Source organism: Wasmannia auropunctata, unplaced genomic scaffold (assembly GCF_000956235.1).
Source record: "Wasmannia auropunctata unplaced genomic scaffold, wasmannia.A_1.0 LD336078.1, whole genome shotgun sequence".
In the NCBI taxonomy this organism is placed as follows: Eukaryota; Metazoa; Arthropoda; class Insecta; order Hymenoptera; family Formicidae; genus Wasmannia; species Wasmannia auropunctata.
Genome location: NW_012026812.1, coordinates 5,796,840 through 5,816,772, shown reverse-complemented (window position 1 = coordinate 5,816,772; position 19,933 = coordinate 5,796,840). Strand labels below are relative to the sequence as shown.

The following is a 19,933-nucleotide window of genomic DNA, read 5'->3' as shown; positions in this document are numbered from 1 at the left end:
TTTGTCATAATTAATATAAAACATAAATTAATATAATTAATATAAAATTAATATAAAAATTAATATAAAAAATAAAAACATATTCGTAATTAATATAAAAAATAAAAACATATTTACACAAATTTTTTAATGTTCTTCATAAATCGCACAAGATGTCCATTGGAAAAGTACAATGCGCTTCGTAATGTCTCTGATATATCATGTCGTCGTTGCATTATGCCCAAGTCAACAGTCAAGCAGATGAGAGTGAGAATCCAGTCAATAATTAAAATCAATTCTCCGACAATCTAATGGAAGAGGGCAATAGAACTGTGATATTGTGACGAAGAAGATCCATAATCGTCAAATGTATGTTCAGATGGACAGTTAAAAACGTAATCCGTCAACATAATGATAAATATCATATATCTCGCAAAAAAAAATTCCGCATTCCAAAAACAATTACTGAATTATTGATGTAAATGTTCCAATATCATACAGCTAATGTTATTATCCTTTATTGAGAAATATATCAAGTGTAACCTCTGTCGCATGTAACAGCTCTAGCTCTGTTTTTCTTCCATCAAAGATGTTCTTTAATATTATTTGCATTAATCTAACGCAAAATTGGAGCGTAAATTTTAATAACATTTACAGATTTTCTCTTTTGTCTTTAAATATCTTATAGTGAAATGTAATAATTATGTTCCTAAAAGTAAATTTATCCTTAATTCAGCGTGTAAAGTTGCTATACATCTTTAGTTTGTGTTAATGATAATGAATCGTTGAAAAAGCGAAAAATGTCGAAAAGTTCATTAGAATCCGCGGGGCGAAACTTTCCCAGGAAGTTTAGCGATTGTTCCGCGAGAATTTAATTTCTATTCTGGGAGGATGCGATAACAATGCGCCGAGTTTTGTTCGCATGGAACGAATCGTAACGAGGCGAGCCATGAAACACTTTTATTTCGTCTACTGGCGCCGCGACGGGCGGGCGTTTCAATGAAAGATGCATTCGCGGAACTTTGATATCGCGATCCTCATTATGTTTCATAAAGAATGAGCGGAATCCCCGTTCGTGCTATCTTTAAGATGTCTCGTAATATGCTCATCAGTCCGTAATCCTTCGTGATTAATAATGCTTGTTTCATAGTGACCTGGTAATACAGTGGGCAAGCAGTTTCGCTGGAAATGCGATATGAAAGCCGCAGTTCAAGGGATCTCCCTGTCGCCGTTATGATTGCATAAATCCTTATGACGTCGTCTCGTGACGTCATGTTGATCGCCACGCAGGTTCCAGTTTCGGTTTTTCAATAAGCGCCTACGCGCGTATTTTTACCGCCCAATAAAGAACCTCGCTCCGCGAGAAATAAAATTTCGAGTGAAATCCGCAAGCGAGGGTGTATTAATGAAAAATTCATCGATCCGTAAAACGTAACGGCGGGTGTATAGCCGACAGCGCTGTCACGGACGTGGTCCCCGCCGCATCGACACATTAAATGCGCTGTTATGGTCCCGTTTTCCGAGCAACCGTTCGTCTTGTATACGTACACGAGAACTTTTGAACGGCCAATTGAAAGTTTCGTGCGGAAAAAGTTTGGACGTTAGATGGCTCTCTTTTAGAAAAAGAAAAAAGCTTCATTACTCATTCAAATATATTTCTCTCAAACATTTTTTTAAATAAATTAAATATATATACGCTCACGTTAGAATAAATCAAACATATTAAAGTATAAGCCGAATGCGAGCCAACACAGGATGATGGTGTGTGATAATTTCTTTACAATATCCAATCACACAGAAACTCCGCGCCGCGTCGGTCTTGAAACACGCAGTTCATTACATGAAGCTGGAATAACTTGTAACAAATTAAATCGCCGTAACGATTCAATCACTTTGATGCTATACGCATCTCTAAAAATCCCCTTCTCCGAATCAGTAAATAATTTTATTGCGAAAAAAATCACCTCAGCTCTCAGCTCGGATCTCCACGTTTGCCGGACGGGCGTCCTACCTTTAGACCACCGAGGTATGTGGTGATTTTTTTAAATATTCTCTTCTGTAGTCAAGGGGAGGGAGAGAGAGAGAGAGAGAGAGAGAGAGAGAGAGAGAGAGAGATCGTTTGTTGCGAAAAATTCATTTCAACCTCTCGTGTAGTTTTTTTTCTTTTTGAAAAGGCTGTCGCGCGCTACGATAAAATAATGCTTGGGCATAGGCAGGTACTTTTGCCTCGAGAATTTTGTCCTCGTTTGTTAATTATGCGGTCGTCACTGTGTCATGACAATTAGGAAAGTGAGCGAGAACGGAGAAGCTGCTAGTTCATTTGTCCATCTATTTCATTCGATTCGTCTAAGAATGGTCATTTTTCTTACAGTTAGTCAATTTTCCTTGATAATATGTGTCCTTATCCTTACTCGGGATATCTCTAATACAATTAACTGAAATAAATCAAGCACGTCGTTCTCGAGTTAAACGATAGCATGGAAATCTCATTAACATAAACACATTAAATAAATTCGAATTTGCGTTTTATCAAAATGTACACACATACACCGTGCATTCAAATATTTGACGTTTTTTGCTTTACGCACGATTATGTATGCATCTACATATGATCGATTATCGTGAGATGTGTGCGCGTGGAATATTGAAAAGGAATGTAAATTTATTATATATCGATTTTACGTTTTACACATCGTGAGATAATTTTCCACAATTTTCGACTAATGATGTACTTTCAAAGATTATTTGGTCGGATTAATAAATCAATTAAAGATTTATATTTTACGTGCCTATATGTATAATATGTCTCAAAATCAAGGAGACATGAAAAAATGGAGCAGGTGGAAATGGATGAGGTCGCCGGTTAATATAAATAGGACAAATAAGCGAGCATATGTGTGTATATAGTTAGAATAAATTAGGATTTATATTTAGGTATGTTATAAATGTAAATCAAGATTTATATACAGCTTTGGCTATAAATAAAAAAACACTCAATTTATTACACTCAATTTTTTTAAAGGTAGTAATAAAAGCCAACGGAGGATTAATAAAATATTAAAATTGTTGTAAAAATAGATATTATTTTTCAATAAAATTGTTTTTAATTTATTTTTTGTTATAGATATAGAACGGAAAATTTACGTTGATTTGAGGGCTTTATGGCCAAGGCTGTATTTTAATTACATAATTGATAAGTGTATCTTTTGTGTTTTTTTTTGTGACAAGCAAAAGTGCTTGTAACTCCAGGAGAGATCAATAAAATTATCTATATTTATAACATATCTTAATACATCTTAATCCTTAATTATAGTGCGATTAACAGATCTATGATTTGCAGGAACTCCATTGTCAAGCATGGAGGAGAAACGCTTCCTGTGCACTTGCGTTTCTATGGAACGTCTCGGGAATCGTTCATCAAAGCGTATAATCGATCGGGATGGAACGGTATTGTCTGTCGTCAATGAGACGTAACTATATAGGTAACACGCGTTGCACGTCTGCTGCGATATTAGACGGAAAATATGACGCCGCATGGTATACGCCACGTAAACGCCGGCGTATAGGCATGTACGCCGGTGATGCGGAACGAATGCACTCCCAGCGGAATCCATTTCCAACTGACATTGATGTGTGTGTGTGTGTGTGTGTGTGTGTGTGAGGGGGAGGGGGGAGGCACCGTCAGGAAATTGGAAGTGCGCAAGGACGCACACGTTTTGTGGATATATGCATTAAAAAGTCATACATACGTGCGCCCGACAAGGTGAGAAGCAGAGAGACGCGCGATTCCGAGGGGTTTTGACTTCACGTATGAGTATTCCAACGGGATTTCGCGGAATGTCGCGCGTGGAATCGCGCGTGATTTTCAAGAACAAATAGCCGAGGCGGCGGATAATTAGGGATGCGTCACATACGCCATGTCTGCCGTAAGCAAGATAAAGTAATTCATTTAACGCTGCAGTGAAATCTGTTTAAAGCGTATGGCCGCGCACCAGCAATTTCCTGCATTTGCATTGGCAATGATTTGGAGAATTGATGAAGCGTGTTAATTACTTGACGTAATTGAAAACTACCGCAATGGGAGAGAGGTATTACGGCGAACAGATGGATTTGGATGGAATAATCGAGAAAATTTTGATTTATTTGATCAATTCCTTTCACTTGACTATTAATAAACTGTATATAAAAAAATCCACAGAACTCCACTTTATTTAATAAATACTATATTCGTGAAATGCTCCGCAAATCCAACCGATAATTGATAAATTTTGTCTAAAGCGTATCGAATAATGTTTAAGCAAATTAAAGAAACTCGACGCATTTGAGAAAAGAGAGGACTTGATGTGAATGACTTGAGACTGAGTAATTAAAGAATTAATTAATTCCGCAGACAGACATCGACATTCTTTGCCACTTTAATGGACTTTGAAAACCCGAGACATTCCACACTCGCAAGTTTCAGATTCTCTGGGGAGAGTTTTCAGGCCAGATATGTAAATTTCAGCAATCGTTCCCCACGGGCTCTGGGAAGCAGGTCGTTATTTTTGCGGTATGAAGAATGATAGTGCTATTTTTTCCCGAGACATCGATAGCAATGAGAAAATGTGTGCAAAAAGAAGTAAAAATCTTAAATAGCACCCATTAATTGAATATAGCGTTATTCTTTGTAAAAAAATTGACAAGTTGAAAAGTCCTAAACCATTTTTTTTCTATAATTAATTCTATCTCTTGTCGAAATTTTCTCTAGGAAGATGCTTCTGGCGGAAGAAATATGACATTTAATGCAACTTCGCACTGCACGTTAGCGTGCAATATTCTTAATTTCTTACGCGTTTCGCAATAACGTGAAAAGCCTTTTCTTGCATTAAAAATCATACTGCTTCGCTCACAAGCTTCTCCTTAGATAAAATTTCGTCAAAGAACAGAACTAATTATAGAAAAAAAAATGGTTCAAGATTTATCAATTCAGTTTTTTTACAAGGAATAATGCTGTAATAATTTAATTAGGCGCTATTAATTCCGATATTTCATACGCACTCGTAGCGCTTTACAATATTTATAAGTATTTCCACATGGATAAAGTACATAATTACACGTAAAAATGCTTTTAAATAATTTTTAAAACAAGAAGATATAATAGAAATTGAAAGAAATGTAATAATAAAGATTGCTGCAAAAAAAATCTATCGTGAATAATGTTGTATAATTAACGCTATTTAAGATACACCCTGTATATCAGTGCAGCGACACGCTTTTCAAGCGAACATTTTAAAGCGAATCTTACAAAAATATCGGTATACCCTGAAATTACGTAACACAATTGAATTCTATTTTCTAAGTAATCGGAAGAATTTTTCGCGCGGAAAAGTATACCTACTTTCACATTGGTAAAGAGAGACAATTCGGTCGTGCGCTGTTAGTTTGAAAATAGAAGAGCTTACAGAGCAAACTCTTCGAAAACAGCGACAGCTATCCATTTACGACAGTTTTCGACCCAGTTGTGCAAAATTTTTAACAAGAAGCACAGTTCTCGGCGCGCGTCGTCCAAAGCAGAAGATAATCCGCGTGCGACAGCCGTAGGGGAAGGGAAGGAAGGGCGCAATTAACATCGTAACTGCAATGCAAAGAGGTTCATAATCATAAACTGCATTCTCAGCGGAGAATATTACGCGGCACACGTGTGCAGGCAAATACGAACTGCGTCCTACGAGAAAAAAGTTCTCGCTACGATCTTCCGCCAGCAGTATCGCATGTAATATTGTAGCCGTATTCGCAATCAGCTATATCGTTACTTAACACATATAATAATTGCTAACAAGAAATACGTATAAGAATGCGAATTATAAGAAAGTAAATTCAATTACGTTAATCGTGCAGTAAAATTCCAACTTTAATCGTTATGAGAATAAAAAAAATATATATGCGATTATTTTTAACGCCACGTGCCACAGCAAAAGAGAATATCTAATAATTTTTAGTGGGACGTGGGAGAGTCAGTTCCGTATATTGTGTTTGAATTATTCGCTTTTTTGCGTCGTATCGTGCAGAAATTTCGATATTTCATTCGCGCTCGTGGCGCTTTGCAATATATATAGTATTTCCACGTAGATAAAGTACATAATTACACAAGTAATTTACACGTACAGTTGCTTTTAAATAATTTTTAAAACGAGGAGAATAATAAAAATTGAAAGAAATATAAAAGACTGCTGTTGTAAAAGAAAGAAGCCAGCGAGATTAATTATTCGAAATAATACTTGGCGTCTATTTAATGTAGCAATTTTAAAAATATCGTAATAATTTTAATACTGTAAGTTTGATCAGTTCTTTTATACTTTCCAATTATTTATCAAAGTTCTTACGGAAAGATGTGCTTCATAAAAGTTTCAGCTCTGCTCAGTGACATTTAGTTTCAGACTAACTGATATGGAAAATGTACATGAAATATATTAAAATAGTATATATTTGAAAAATATTTTTCAAATATTTGTGAGTATTCTCCGATAACTTTGGTTGCGTGCTATTCTTAATATTATACCAAGAATAATAATAAAAAAATAAACTCTCTCGAAGCAGAACATAATAATTAGATTAATAAGATTATCGCTCGTATTTATCAAGAACAAATTATACTTACAATTAGATTTATGGCTAATAAACAAGCAAAGACTTGTGCTTGAGAGTTCACACATTGAAAAACATCACGCGCCATGAGTTTGCGAGCTTGGTCATCGGACGTATACAACAGAAAAATTTTATATAAAAAGAACGGTCATCTACCTGTATCATTCGGACACGAAAAATATTAAACAACATCGGGACAAGACACATTCTTGCATCGAAAATGACGAATTTGTTACATCTTTGACTTGCGACTTTTAATTTATTTCATCGACTCATTCAAATTTTTGATTCCGTTTTTGACATAACTTATTATATTTATTTAAGATGTTATCGGTATTATACTCAATGCGAATAATACATGTCAATCTTATAGTTAATTGCAAAGTTTTTTTAAATGTAAATATTTTAACGTCAATTTTAGTAATACATAATAGTAGTTAATTTTCAAAGACGACTGAAGAGGAGCAAGTTAGGTCGAAACGTATTGTTACGAATTATTGTATAAGTGAAGAAAATATTGAAATTGTATCAACATATAAAACCTTTACTCGTTTATTGGCCATAAATTTAAGTACTTGTTCATAATATTTAAATTTATAACTTCAATTATGATGAAAATAATCATTATATATTAATGTCCATTTTAGATGATTAATGCCTATTTTTAACGCGATAAATTTCCTAATAAAATTCTATTTATTATTCTTTATAGCGTACGTTTTGTTCAAATATTTTTCGTGCATTATACACACATAAAATTATAAATATATTTTTCGGTCTATTTGAACCGAAAAAAATTGTAAGCTTCACACTTGATAATATTATAGGTATTATAGAGCACCAAGATCCACCAAGTCTGACCGATGTTGGCGCTTTCTGATCTTGTTTGTAACATTCCATGGTCTATCCTGGTACTTTAATTAAATATATTTTTATCATAAATTTTAGCATCATAGATAGTCTGGGCTTTAATACGTAATGTTTAGTACATTTTAATAAAATAGGACTATTCTTATACAGCTAAAATAATATCAATTTTATATATATTGATTGAAAGAATAAGAGCGTTCTCTTAATTTAAAAAATAGTGTTTTTTATGGATATATCTTTCAACCAAGACATTATCTCGAAAAATGTATGCAATAAATTGGACCAATCTCTTTAACGAAAAGAAAGTTCTTTTCCGAAATAGAACTCGTTCTATGAAACTAAAGCGGACGATGCTCGCTCCCGGAGGATATCCAGGAAGACGTTAGGAAGGTAAGGAGCGGGCGAAGGAAGATTTCTCGAGAGAAGAGATGAGAGGATAATGCATTTTCCCCTCCCCCTCGCCAAGTTCGTCGCCAATGCTTCTTACGCTGCCATCGTTATGCCCGCATTATGCAGTCGTTGCCGCTGACTGCACCAATGGTTTTTCATTGCAAAATATGCTGGTGCTTCATTTAAAATTCTATGGGAAATGACCGCGTCGTGAATCTCATCTTCAAACAGGGAATTCTGACGAGTCGTCTCACACATAATGACAAATACAATTTTTATATCATGCAGATAAATTACGTGACGAATCATCTTTTGCAAGGTTTAAAATTATCTTGGACGCACTTTTGCATCCTAATGCGGCTCAGCGATGCAAGAACAATTCGCAGATTTCGTCATTTTAACATGACGATGCAGAGACACTGTTTTAATATTGCAATTTAATGTCGAATTAATGAACGGCATCGAATGTGTCGAGATTACACGAAAATGATAAATTTGCTCGTGAAATGGCCTGCGAATATTCATTACGTGCGATTATTAACAAGCGGGCAATGACAATTTTATTATTGTCAGGTGCGAATTGTATCGATCTGTTTGGTCTTCAAAGTTTCACGTTATGCGCGCGTGGCATTTGATTATTACTGTTTACACAAACATCAATGCTACGTAGAATCCGTGTGGAAGTATATGTGTATAAAGTATTTCATCACTAATATACAAATTAACAACGTATGTGCACATCGCGTTTCGCTCGAGTCTTTTGTGTACATTAAATTGAATAACGATTTATCGAAACGTTATCGTTCGCGTTATCAACTTTTTCAATAATATAAAAAATGTTGCTTAAAAATTGTTAATCAAATTATTTAACTTATGCACGCGCGACACAATATAATAAATTCGTATAAAGTTTTAATGATTACACGAAGAATGTCAATAAAACTACGCGTTTATCGGTGCACATTCCGTAGATAAATTACTATATCAAAGTTTATTAAAGAGAGTATATCATTTTGGAGAGAAAAGATTGCAGTAGAGATTATAATAAAATATTATTCTGAAATACACTGATAGAATTTATGATATATGTATATTTAAAAAATACGTTTTTTATATTTTACAAAAAAATTATCATAGCTATTTAAATACTCTAATGTACAATTTATTTTTATTTAAATTTTGAAATTAACAATCAAATTCCACGCTAAAATAAGAATAAAATTTTACAATCTAAATGCAGCCGCTTTTATACAAGTTGTGCAATTTAATCTAGTAAAAATTACAATCAATGTAATAACTTTCTAGACAAAACAACAAAATTAACTGCCAGCATAAGCGTTGTTACAATTAAAAGGTTTTTCGTTAAAATCCGTAACATTATTTAAAATATCCATAACCTTTTATAACGTATGTACGTTATAAAATTTTTAATAATATAATGATAAAAATGTAATTAATTGTCAATTTCCGCAATAATATAAATTTTAGTACAATATCGCTATATTCCCAGCTTTATGACAAAATGCTGTAAAAGGGAATATCTTTTATGAAACTTATACGACAATATCTTGTCCCGTGTATAGTCATCAAGTTTGCTATTGTTCTAGCTCGGCGCACGACGCATTTACCGCGAAGAGATTGCTGCAGTTTCGTGTGTGTCGCTCGGAGCTGTGCATCGCGTGTAATATTGACTGTTGTACTGTCCTGTGTAAAAGGTCTGATATGTGTCGCGCGCACGTGTCCGGGGCATAGACATTAGATCCTACACTGAATCGAGCGGTGCAAAGCTTGATCTGTCAGCTACAACACGAGTGATACGCATCCGCGAAATTGAGAAAATAAGTGCGAGGGCGTGCGAGGGCGTGAACCGTCAGTTGCGATTATCAAATCCAAAATGTCAGAAATTTTATCGAAAAGTCCCGCTCGAGGAACCGCATTATCATCATTGAGGTCTCGTCGCGAGCGCAGCCGAAAGCTTTATTTAAACTAGTGTGTTAAACCTGCGTGCGCGTGTGGGTAATCTTTACGTTTCTATTATAATTTATCGGGCGGAGCATCGTGTTTACATAAAATGCGGAATATTGAAAGCGGTAACTTCCTTTGGATCCGTGTAAAAATAATCCATTCATGGAGATCCGCTGGCGGTGCGTGATGGTTTAACGCATCACTTGATATTCGCGCACTATAATTTAATAACCACCGCGTTATCAGTTGCACGCTGCAATTTATCATCGTACGTACGCGATGCGATGCGATACATTTTTGCGACCGGTGACATTTCACGAAAACGCCTATTTCGCTCTTCCTACATCCGGTGGTAATTTTCGAACCGAGCATTAAGCCGAAATGGGTTTACCATCAGTTTTCAAATCTGGTATAATGATTGCAAGCAAAAGCAGAATCTTCTTGATATTCCGCGTGGGTTTGCGCGTATTAAAGCGCATCATTTGTGTAGCGTAAAAAAGGTGGCTTGGTGGATGCTTCATATTAATTTATATGCATAGCTTGCTATTACATTTTCATCTGCAAAGGTATGATGTTAATGCGGCGTTACTTCAAAGAAAACGTCAACATATAACATATTTCTGTTATAAAATACAGTTATTAAACCACTCCCGTTTATGTGGTATATTATACGGATAAATAAATACGGTTTTTCTTCTCACGAGTGCCTTTCGATAAAGCGCGTCTTTAAAAATTTTTAGAATTCGGACATAAATTTTAATGAAAATCTCCTAAATAGATCCTTTCGATTGATCGAAGTATAACGCTTGATTGAGACAAATTGGTAATTGGATTTAGCGTGACTAATTGCATCGGAAACAAATAAACGCCGTAACACTGCGAAAAAAGGAACTAGTTATTTTTTATCTAAACATGCGACATTCCATTTATCTCCATATATTTTCTCCTGGTGCAACGCGTTTAAAATTCAATTACGAAAACGTCGCCGCAATTTTTCGAACGTTCATCCACGAAAACCCTTTTTTTATTTAATATCGATTTCCCACTTGTCAATCTAGCCGATCTGTAGAATTTTTATACATATATAAGATGGATCGATAACTGCGATATGTATGTATATATGCGTTTGCATGATGTGATACTGATACTGCTGAAGACACACGTAATATTTGATAAAATAAAAATCAGAATATTTCACGATTAAATGGAATAAATGTTAGCTTGAAAATTGCGCGTGGTATTCAGCATTTTCTGCTTCGTTTACCTTGTAAAATTTCGATTGAAAATCCGATTCAGTGGGGTCCGACCGCTCGTTTTTATATCCTCGATGAGAGAGAAACGTCCATTTGAGCGATAACAATTTGGAACTGGAGCAATAGGTGGACCATTGCGCGCGCCACACCGCCGGCAAGCTTGAATTTTATTTAACTTCTCGCCCGGTTAATGAATAAACTTGCGGAAGCCACAATAAACGTTCTTTACTTTATCACTAGTCCGTTTCGCGCTATTATCGACATCCGGTTTACGGATAGATGCGATAACAATAGACACGAAATTACAGCGATAGAGCGATTTTAACGCACCCACTGACTAAAAGTTCATCAACGGTTGCCAGTCAAATTACTCGTTATTGTCGCGTGTAAAACACGACAAGGATTGTCATACATCAAAATCACGTTGCACAGATAATACAAACTATACCGTGGCACGAGTCATTACAGTCTCATAAAGATCATTACGTCCGCTCCGTATCTCATGCGTACGTACACATTTCTAACTGACAATGAATTTAACTGATGTGTTACGCTCAATCGTGACTTTATCACATTTGATTGGAAGTAACCTTCGCCTTTAACGAAGTGGTATGTAATTTCGTTATCGATTTGCAGCGCTGCGATGCAATTTCGCGTTGCGCCCGGGGACACTGGAGAGCATCACTGGAAAGCCGCAAAAATGAGGTGGAACTTTTCCATCCGGCAAGAACTGTCAAAGGAAAATGTATCGACGTCGATTAACTCGCACGAGATGGCATTTCCCCACGTCAAACTAACGTCACATTACAGCAATTGTACGAAACGCGAATATTTCTATCCGATCCTTGAAAATTCATTAAATAAACGTTTTGCAACCTCCTAATCACTCTGCAGTCACGTGAGGAATTTTGAAAACTCGCGCGTAGAAATTGTGAGACGATTATTAAGATTGCGTTTCTCGCGAAAAAATATACGCCACTTCTCTTCACGCGAAAGGTCCTCGCGACGTAGAGGAAGGACACGGACTGAAAGGAACGTTCGTAACAGATGTGGTGTACTGTTAAGCATCCGAGCATGACATCGGGGCAGGTGAGTTCGAATTTCGTTAGACTCAGGGGCGTACTTTGAGCCTGACGGGTTTTCGCGTGCATACAGAGCGTCGCGTTTAAGATGTTGATAATTCGTTGAGTCTTTGTGTAATGTAATCATTTTCTAACGTCGCTTGAAATATCCTTTACGATAGCAAAACGTTTTTGTAAAACTATTATACGCTTTCTTTCGGTATTTTTTTCCTCTGTTTTTAAATTACAATAAGCGCGGTGAAATAAAAGTATGTGAAAAATTAAATAAATACGACCTTACAATTTCAAAGGCCTGTGTAATATTTTCGAAGTAGTTTAAGATGTAAATAGTTATTCGATGTTTAAAATAAAGTAAGAAAGACAAATATCAAATATCAATATTTACCAATTCCTATTTTTTATTTGATTTTAATATCCGTTAAATGCTCTGAAATATTTATTGAAATTGTATCGATTTTTCATTAAGAAAAGGTAAAAAATCTAATTAAAAATTAATTTTATTTTGCATATAATGGAAAAAATTTAACTTCTTTTTATATATATATACTGGAAAAATGATAGAAGTTTATTGAATTACTGATTTGTTATTTCATTCATATTGGAGTTTATTTTTTGTTAGGAACTTTCACGTCGGCAGTATAAATAATCATGTTACAAATTACATATTATTATTATTTAACCACTTTGTTATTGCATTCTTTCATAAAAGTTTTTCCGGGTTTCATAAAAGAACTAGTCAACAAAAGCCCACCTGCTTTCCAATTGACTTTATGCGTGGTGTACAATAAAAAATTGTCGCGTTTCTTCTTTATAAATGTAATTTTCATTTTGCAGTCTTTTCTTTTGACATTGAATGAAAGTAAAAACGTCTTCCAGCACGCGAATATTACTCGCTCCCTCCCTGCTATTCAAAGATATCCGGAATTATCGAGACACCCGTTACATCGCCAGTACTCGCATCGCAGGTGCCGCCCTTTTCCGGAGTGTTTTTCTCACAGTATAGGACACGGGCAGAAGGGTGAACACAGCGAGCGAACTCGTAACGGAAACTTTCCGAGTGCTCGTAACTCGATGCGAAATTTGAAAAGAGCGGAAGTAGGACAATCACGACGGGTGGAGCAATCGGGGACCTATGTGAGCATTTCCGAGCATCCTAAACCCGTCCCTTTGTACGATCTCACTTGGATCACGATCTCTCGCACGTGTAGACGCGAGCGAGTAGATAATTAAGAAAACGAACTTCGCGCGCGGCGAAAAATAAACTGAGAGAAGCGCAGTTGAGAATAAAACCTTAGAAGTTAGTTTAGATAAGTCTAGGTCGATGGCAAGAACTATAAAATGTTGGCACTAGTTGGAAAGAAAGATTGTTGGTTCTTAGCCCTTTTTTTGTGATCTTCCTTGTCTCGCATTGCTGACAGTGCGGAATAAAGAATGCCCGCCATGCATACAGATCATTCTCGGATTCTGAATAATCCAACCCGACTCACTTAAAAACAGGGCCACACGCGACGTAAATTTATGGGAAAAGGAGAAATAGACGGGTAAAAAGCAGCGAGAAAGGGGTCCATTTATAATCAAATTGAAATTTGAAAAGCGCTACGACGTAAAATTTCGTAGGAAGAAAGATGATTAAAAAATACAATTTTCATATGGTAGTCACTTTAACCTTTACGAAACGCGAAGCCGCTACAGTGGCGTTGAAACAGTGTAATATTTTACGGCAAGAAATGCAATGAATTATAATAACTCTTACTCAAGGAAAAGCTGTGAGATTTTAAAAATAGACCGCCCTCCCCGCCCTCGAAAAGTTAAAAACATCTTTCAGATTGGTACTGCCAAGAAAGACTTTAATTAAAGACTTAATTAAAAATACGAAGAAAAACGGGGATGAAACGGTAAGAAAATATGTTTATGAAAATTGCAATTGTAGCGCATGCTTCGCGGTGGTTCGCATAATTTAATTTAGGTCAGGTGAAGAAAAAACTAATTTCAAGGAAATTCTGGGAGAATCTCATTTCCGGCCTGTCACTTCCGATCATGACTCTTCGACGGTCGTGTTCAACACATTTACATAATCCGATCTTACGGATGTTGGTTTGTGCAATCGATGCATAATATTAAGTCTCATAACTTGATGGTAATTGTTGTTTTCATCAAGAGATTGGTGTCGAAAAGACACAGCCCCTCTCTTTCTTCCTTCTCTTTCCTCTTTCCCTCTTTTCATACTTTTAGAAAGAGAACTCAATTTCATATAAATCAATGCCAGCATACAACTCTGGTTGAATACTACATTGATTGCGATTTAATGCTAGTTCCAAAATTAATTTTTAAGTAATGACTGATAACATGAATGCATAATATTAGTGATTTAATTAAATTTAATTAAAAGATATTTCTCATTGTTAATTAAACTGGTGATACATCACTGCCACATCGGAATTATTATTTATTACGTCATATATATATCATGCTAGTTCATCGCATTATTAAAAATAAATAATTCTGTATTAATTAATTAATTTCATTTACTTCCGTGTCTTAATTTTCGAACACATAGAAAAAATGTCGTAAATTATTAAGTATACAATACAGTAAAATTAAGTACTGCATTCCACATGAATTATTAAAAAGTCAGGTATTATGTCCGTTTCTAACAATGTATAGATTAATTTATAGATTAATCTCCTTTAATTTCTCTTTTTGTCTTATTCTAATTCTAAAAAACATTTTCTAATTAGAAAAACATAAAGAATCTGTAAGTTAAACTGAGATTAAAATTAAGTTACACTGGCAGAAATAGACATAAGTCACACAATGATATAAGGAGATATAATTTCATAAAATTACGAAAAATTTGAATAATCTAATATATAGCTGTTTTGCCCATTTTGCATTATGTGGGCCTGTTTTTACCATTTATAGAAGAGTATTTGTTTTCATTCAGCTTGCGTGGCGTCAACACGTTTATATCCAATCACTTTCTTTAGTTTACTTCGAGCTCGTCGCATAGAGTCCGTATAAATTCTTTTTGCGATGCCGCGGCAGTTTTGATACAACCGACAGATTAAATCGCCAACAATCTGTCTTCTACTTTTATCCGGAGTCGAAGTAAACGTTTACGGGAGAACGCGGACCCTCTCAAAAGTGAAAGCAAATCGTCTCTAGAGACGAACGATGTATCTTGCGTGATCGAAGTGGAAGTTATGATCCCTCGGATCGGCCATTCATCTTTTGCTATCACGTGATTCAGATAAATAATACAAAAAGAGTAGAGAAACAAGACATCTGAATTTCTTATCCTTCAAATTCTCATTGCAAATTAAGCGTTAAGATGGACAAGTTTTGTTTATACATATATTAGAATACTACAAAAAAAGCGCATATTACACGCTAGCCTTCGTTCTCTAATATTATGAGCATAAACTTTTATATAATATAAGACAAAATAATAAGATAAATCGATTGACACAAAAATACAACATAGTTCTGTTTAAAAAATCGTATATAATTACAAATTGTAAATTTTTCATAATTGTAATTATAAGCTTTCTCTACGTATACAGAAATAAATTTCAAATCGTAATATATGTATATAAAATTAAAATATTAAATTTTTGTTAAATTTGTTCAACATCTTCTAACGTAAAGCAAATTATCTTTATTTTTTTTTTCAAATTTTATTAAGATAAAATTTTCCGTAAAATAAAATTATTTGCTTAACATCTGTCAAAATATCTAATCTCTGCGCTGACAGATACTCTCGCGGTACGGAGTACATAAACGTAGCGAGGGAAGTAATCAATCGCGAAAAAGCGGCAATATTAAACCTTTTATATGCTCTTTTTAAAGTGAACAATACATATGCAATAACCTGCATTAACCTGTTTTACACCGATGAACTGAAATATTTCGAGCACTCTTTTATAAAACGTGATGTCATCTGATTGTGAATAAAATTTTTTTTAGGAGTTATATTAGATCAATTTAGAATCGATTTTTATGAGATCTTTTAAGAAATTCATTATTGATGTTGGCTTAAATACAAAAATAACAAAGGAAACAATAAAAATACAAAATTGGAAGAATGCAAAAATAAGTTAAGTTAAAAAAATGCTTTCTTTCTACATTTTAATGCTAAAATTCATCGATAATACCAGCATAATTTAAGCTTGTGGTAACTTCGGATTTGGTACGAAAAACAGAAAGCGAATTTAATTTTTGCTGTACAATTGAATGTAATTGAATGTAATTAGTTTTTTTACTTTCTTCTTATGTAATTCTTATATTCTTCTTATGTAATTGAATGTAATTAGTTTTTTTACTTTCTTCATGATAAAAAAATTATATTCTCCTGTGCAGTTAATATTTTTATAATATACAATCAAAAGCAATTTTAATTTTTGGATGTATAATATGATATATTATTTAAATCAAGGAACTTTTCAAGTCAAGGAAGCACTTATAGAACGATTGAAATCCCATATAATATAATGGAATCAAATTTTCTGAGATCAAGTACGCATTGAAGTAATAATATATGCTTTCCAATTTTTCAACGCTGAACTAAAAAAAATCCTTTAGGGCGATTTACCGCCCTAGGTATGTAACTTACAATCAGCCCAAGTCTTAATATGGCATATTGTACATGTATAAGGCGAGGTGCACGTAATATGTGTATAATAAAGTCTTCTTAAGAAGCATCAGTTTCGTCAGTCGCGAACATCATCGGTCTAACAAGTTTAAGATTCTCAAGGGACTCGAGGTGGTTTCTTGGATTGACGCGGCCTCGGTATACAATCAGTCTTTCTGTGTAATTCGATCGTTGTGTTCTCCCTCTCGTTAAAACTACCGCTCGCAATTCGCCGAGTAATCGGATCGACCGGCGCGCGGCACGTCGGCGGCGGTGGCGGCGGCGGGACACATTCGTCTCGTTGTCTCGAGGTCTCTCCTCGTTAAAACTTACCGGCGGCGGCGCCGTTGCACGTCGTTGCACCGAATGCAGAAACCGGTTTGTACCGCGCGACGACGATTCCCGATGCATTCGTCGACGATGCGAAGTCCTCCACCTCTTCTCCGCGCGCGACTCCCTCAGAGCCCTCCTTGCCCCTCGTGCTGCGTTTTCACCGGGCCGACGACGCGGCTCCGTCGTCGCGAGTTAGTCTCGCGAGTATCCCGATGCCCCTCGAAACAGGCCATGTCGCTCACGATCGCCCGATATCGAGAATTCTCGATATCGCATTGAACGTTCGATGGAACTCAAAACTCGTTTGATTACGCTTTCGGGACACTCCCAGTGTTGGAGATACACAGGATTCAACAAATGTCACAGCACTTTTGAAATTTTGTCTATCTTCCTTTTTAAGAAAATGTTTATCCGTCGTTACATTTCTCACGTTTCACCGTTGATTTTTCGATCGAAATCGCTTTTTCTCGATAATCACGTCTCGCGTTTCACTCACTCCAATCGATCGAGCGCGAAGCGACCGACTTTTAAGAACGATTTTACTTAGGTTATCGTCGGGAGACATTTATCCCATTCTTTTCTATGTGTACAATAACGAATAATTGTGTTTTTATAATTTAATAAATTACAAAAATTACGAAGAAAGAGGATGAGAGAAGGGGGAGGGTAACCGTCGAAGAAAATGGCCGAATCTGATCCAAAGCGCTGCCGCCCGGCTAGCTTTTGGTCCGCGCGATTCAGGGAAACCGAAAGCGATCGCGCGTGGAACACGCGTGGTGCCGATCGGTACGCGTGACAACTGGCCTCCTTTGTTCACCATCGCGGGGCCCACCTTTCTCAGCGGGAGAGCTCCGATCCGAGTGCGCAGGAGCGATCGCCGCGAACTGTATAGACTCGGTCAGACGCACGACTCTGGCGAATCGCGCGCGACTCTCGCGAACGCACCTACCTTTTCCTCCTGTCAGACAGGAAGAGACGTAAACAAAGCGCGGGCAGACGATTGGCTGAGGAGTGTGACCTGTCTGGACAGGTACATCGCGCGCGTCTCGCCTCAGGTGTACTTAGGGTTTCCGGTTACAATGCTTTCAGGCGCAACCGGAGCACCGCCGGCGGTATAGGACTGTAATAGGGATTGCCATTCCGCAGGCTGCAGGCCACTTCACATCAGATAAGTTTATTGAATGGAGCACGCGCGTTCGCCAGAAAATTATTAAACCGATTATTTTATTGATTATTATTATAGCTGGCTTCTACTACAACTATATGGGCTTTAAATAAACGTATTTGAAATTATAGAATAAAATATCACTGCATTTATATTTTAATATTTGTGATTATGTATCAGTTTCTTTTAGTTTTTTGTATAAATCACTATACAGGATGTTCCGAAATTCGCGAATCAAAATATCATAGCAAAAAGTCTTCGAAAAATAATTAAGTAAAAAAGTTATTTGTAAATTTTTATTTTTAACAGTAGTTTTTAAGATGAGTTTAAATTTGGCCAATTATAAATTACAGTTAAACGGAAACATGTCCGTGAGTAGCATGTTGATAGTGTTAATAGTCGCGCACGTCACACGCATAATCTATAATTGGCCAAATTTAAACTCTCATATCTCAAAAATTACTGCTTAAAATGAAAATTTACAAATAACTTTTTACTTAATTTCTCGAAGACTTTCTTGCTATTATATTTTGATTCGCGAATTTTAGGACACCTTGTATAAAGATTTTTTTTTAATTTGTATAGATACACGTATCTTGATAACCTACACTGTCGAACTAAAAATGAGATCGCACATAACATTTAAGAATAGTGAATCGAGTCAAACACTACTTAAAAGTTTGATTCGTGCTATTTCAATACTTTTTCTTAATTTTGTGAAAGTAAGGCATTATATTTAGTACAGTTGTAATTAACATCCCATTGTTTAATTTTAAGGTAATGGATTATAACGGTCGTAAGCCTTTTCTTCAAAACTGAGCTGTAAACTAATTTAGAAAATAAGCGGAAGAGTCTTCCGTCGGAAAGAATGAACTTGTAGCTAGATTACCTAGCTAAGTAAAAAAGTAATTAAATGTAAGGGTGGCTACTTTGACGAAAAAAAGTATCTAATATTCTTTAGTGCTTTCCTTGTAAAAAATATTTTTAGAACTCAAATATTTTATATTATTTTTTATTTTATTATAAAATAATGAGTAAAAAATAATAAAAATATGTTAAATTATAATGCATAAGTTCTGGACTTTATTACATGCAAAGAGTAGACACATTGCTAATTAACGATCTCGCTGTAAAACTTTTAACCGGCAGTGTATACTTAAAAACTCGGTAAAATCAGAATATTATTATCTTTCATTTATTGACGTTACAGTTTGGTGATAATAGTTTATTACGAATACAATTGTACAATTGTAAAATTATAATTTCTTTGAAATAATTATACATTTTTACTGAAAGCAAAAGCAAAGAAATTATTTTATTATGTATAATAGCTTTGCAAAGCAGCAGTTCTCTCTCTCTCTCTCTCTCTCTCTCTGTCTCTGTCTGTCTATCTATCTCATTCATGGATCTAAGAATCTATGGATGGAGCGCAAGGCAATTCGGTTGTTTAATCCGCGGTAAGGGGGGTGCAGTGCTGTCTCTTTCTCGGATAGGACCCCGTCGAGTGTTTTCGTTGTATACCCGATGATTCCCGAAAGACTAGATATTCGCTAACCTTAAAGTACGGATGTGTGTGTGTGCGCACGTGTGTAAAAATTGGCACAAAAAGATCGGAAGAGCACACGTCTGAACTCCAGTCACT

The 19,933-nt window shown here is 35.5% G+C and overlaps 1 protein-coding gene across 3 annotated transcripts in view; it reads right to left on the bottom strand.

Moving 5' to 3' along the window:
- Positions 1 to 19,933, bottom strand: part of LOC105449062 (ankyrin repeat and fibronectin type-III domain-containing protein 1) — a 72,978-nt gene that overhangs the window by 39,806 nt on the left and 13,239 nt on the right. Inside the window, exon 1 of one of the 3 annotated variants that reach the window (XM_011688055.1) lies at positions 17,127 to 17,946. The exons of 1 other annotated variant lie outside the window; for it this stretch is intronic. The gene's annotated coding sequence lies outside the window, so the exon portion shown is untranslated. Of the gene's footprint in view, positions 1 to 11,092; positions 12,103 to 17,126; positions 17,947 to 19,933 lie in introns of those variants that run through there. One more of the 3 variants, XM_011688056.1, reaches the window with a different exon arrangement.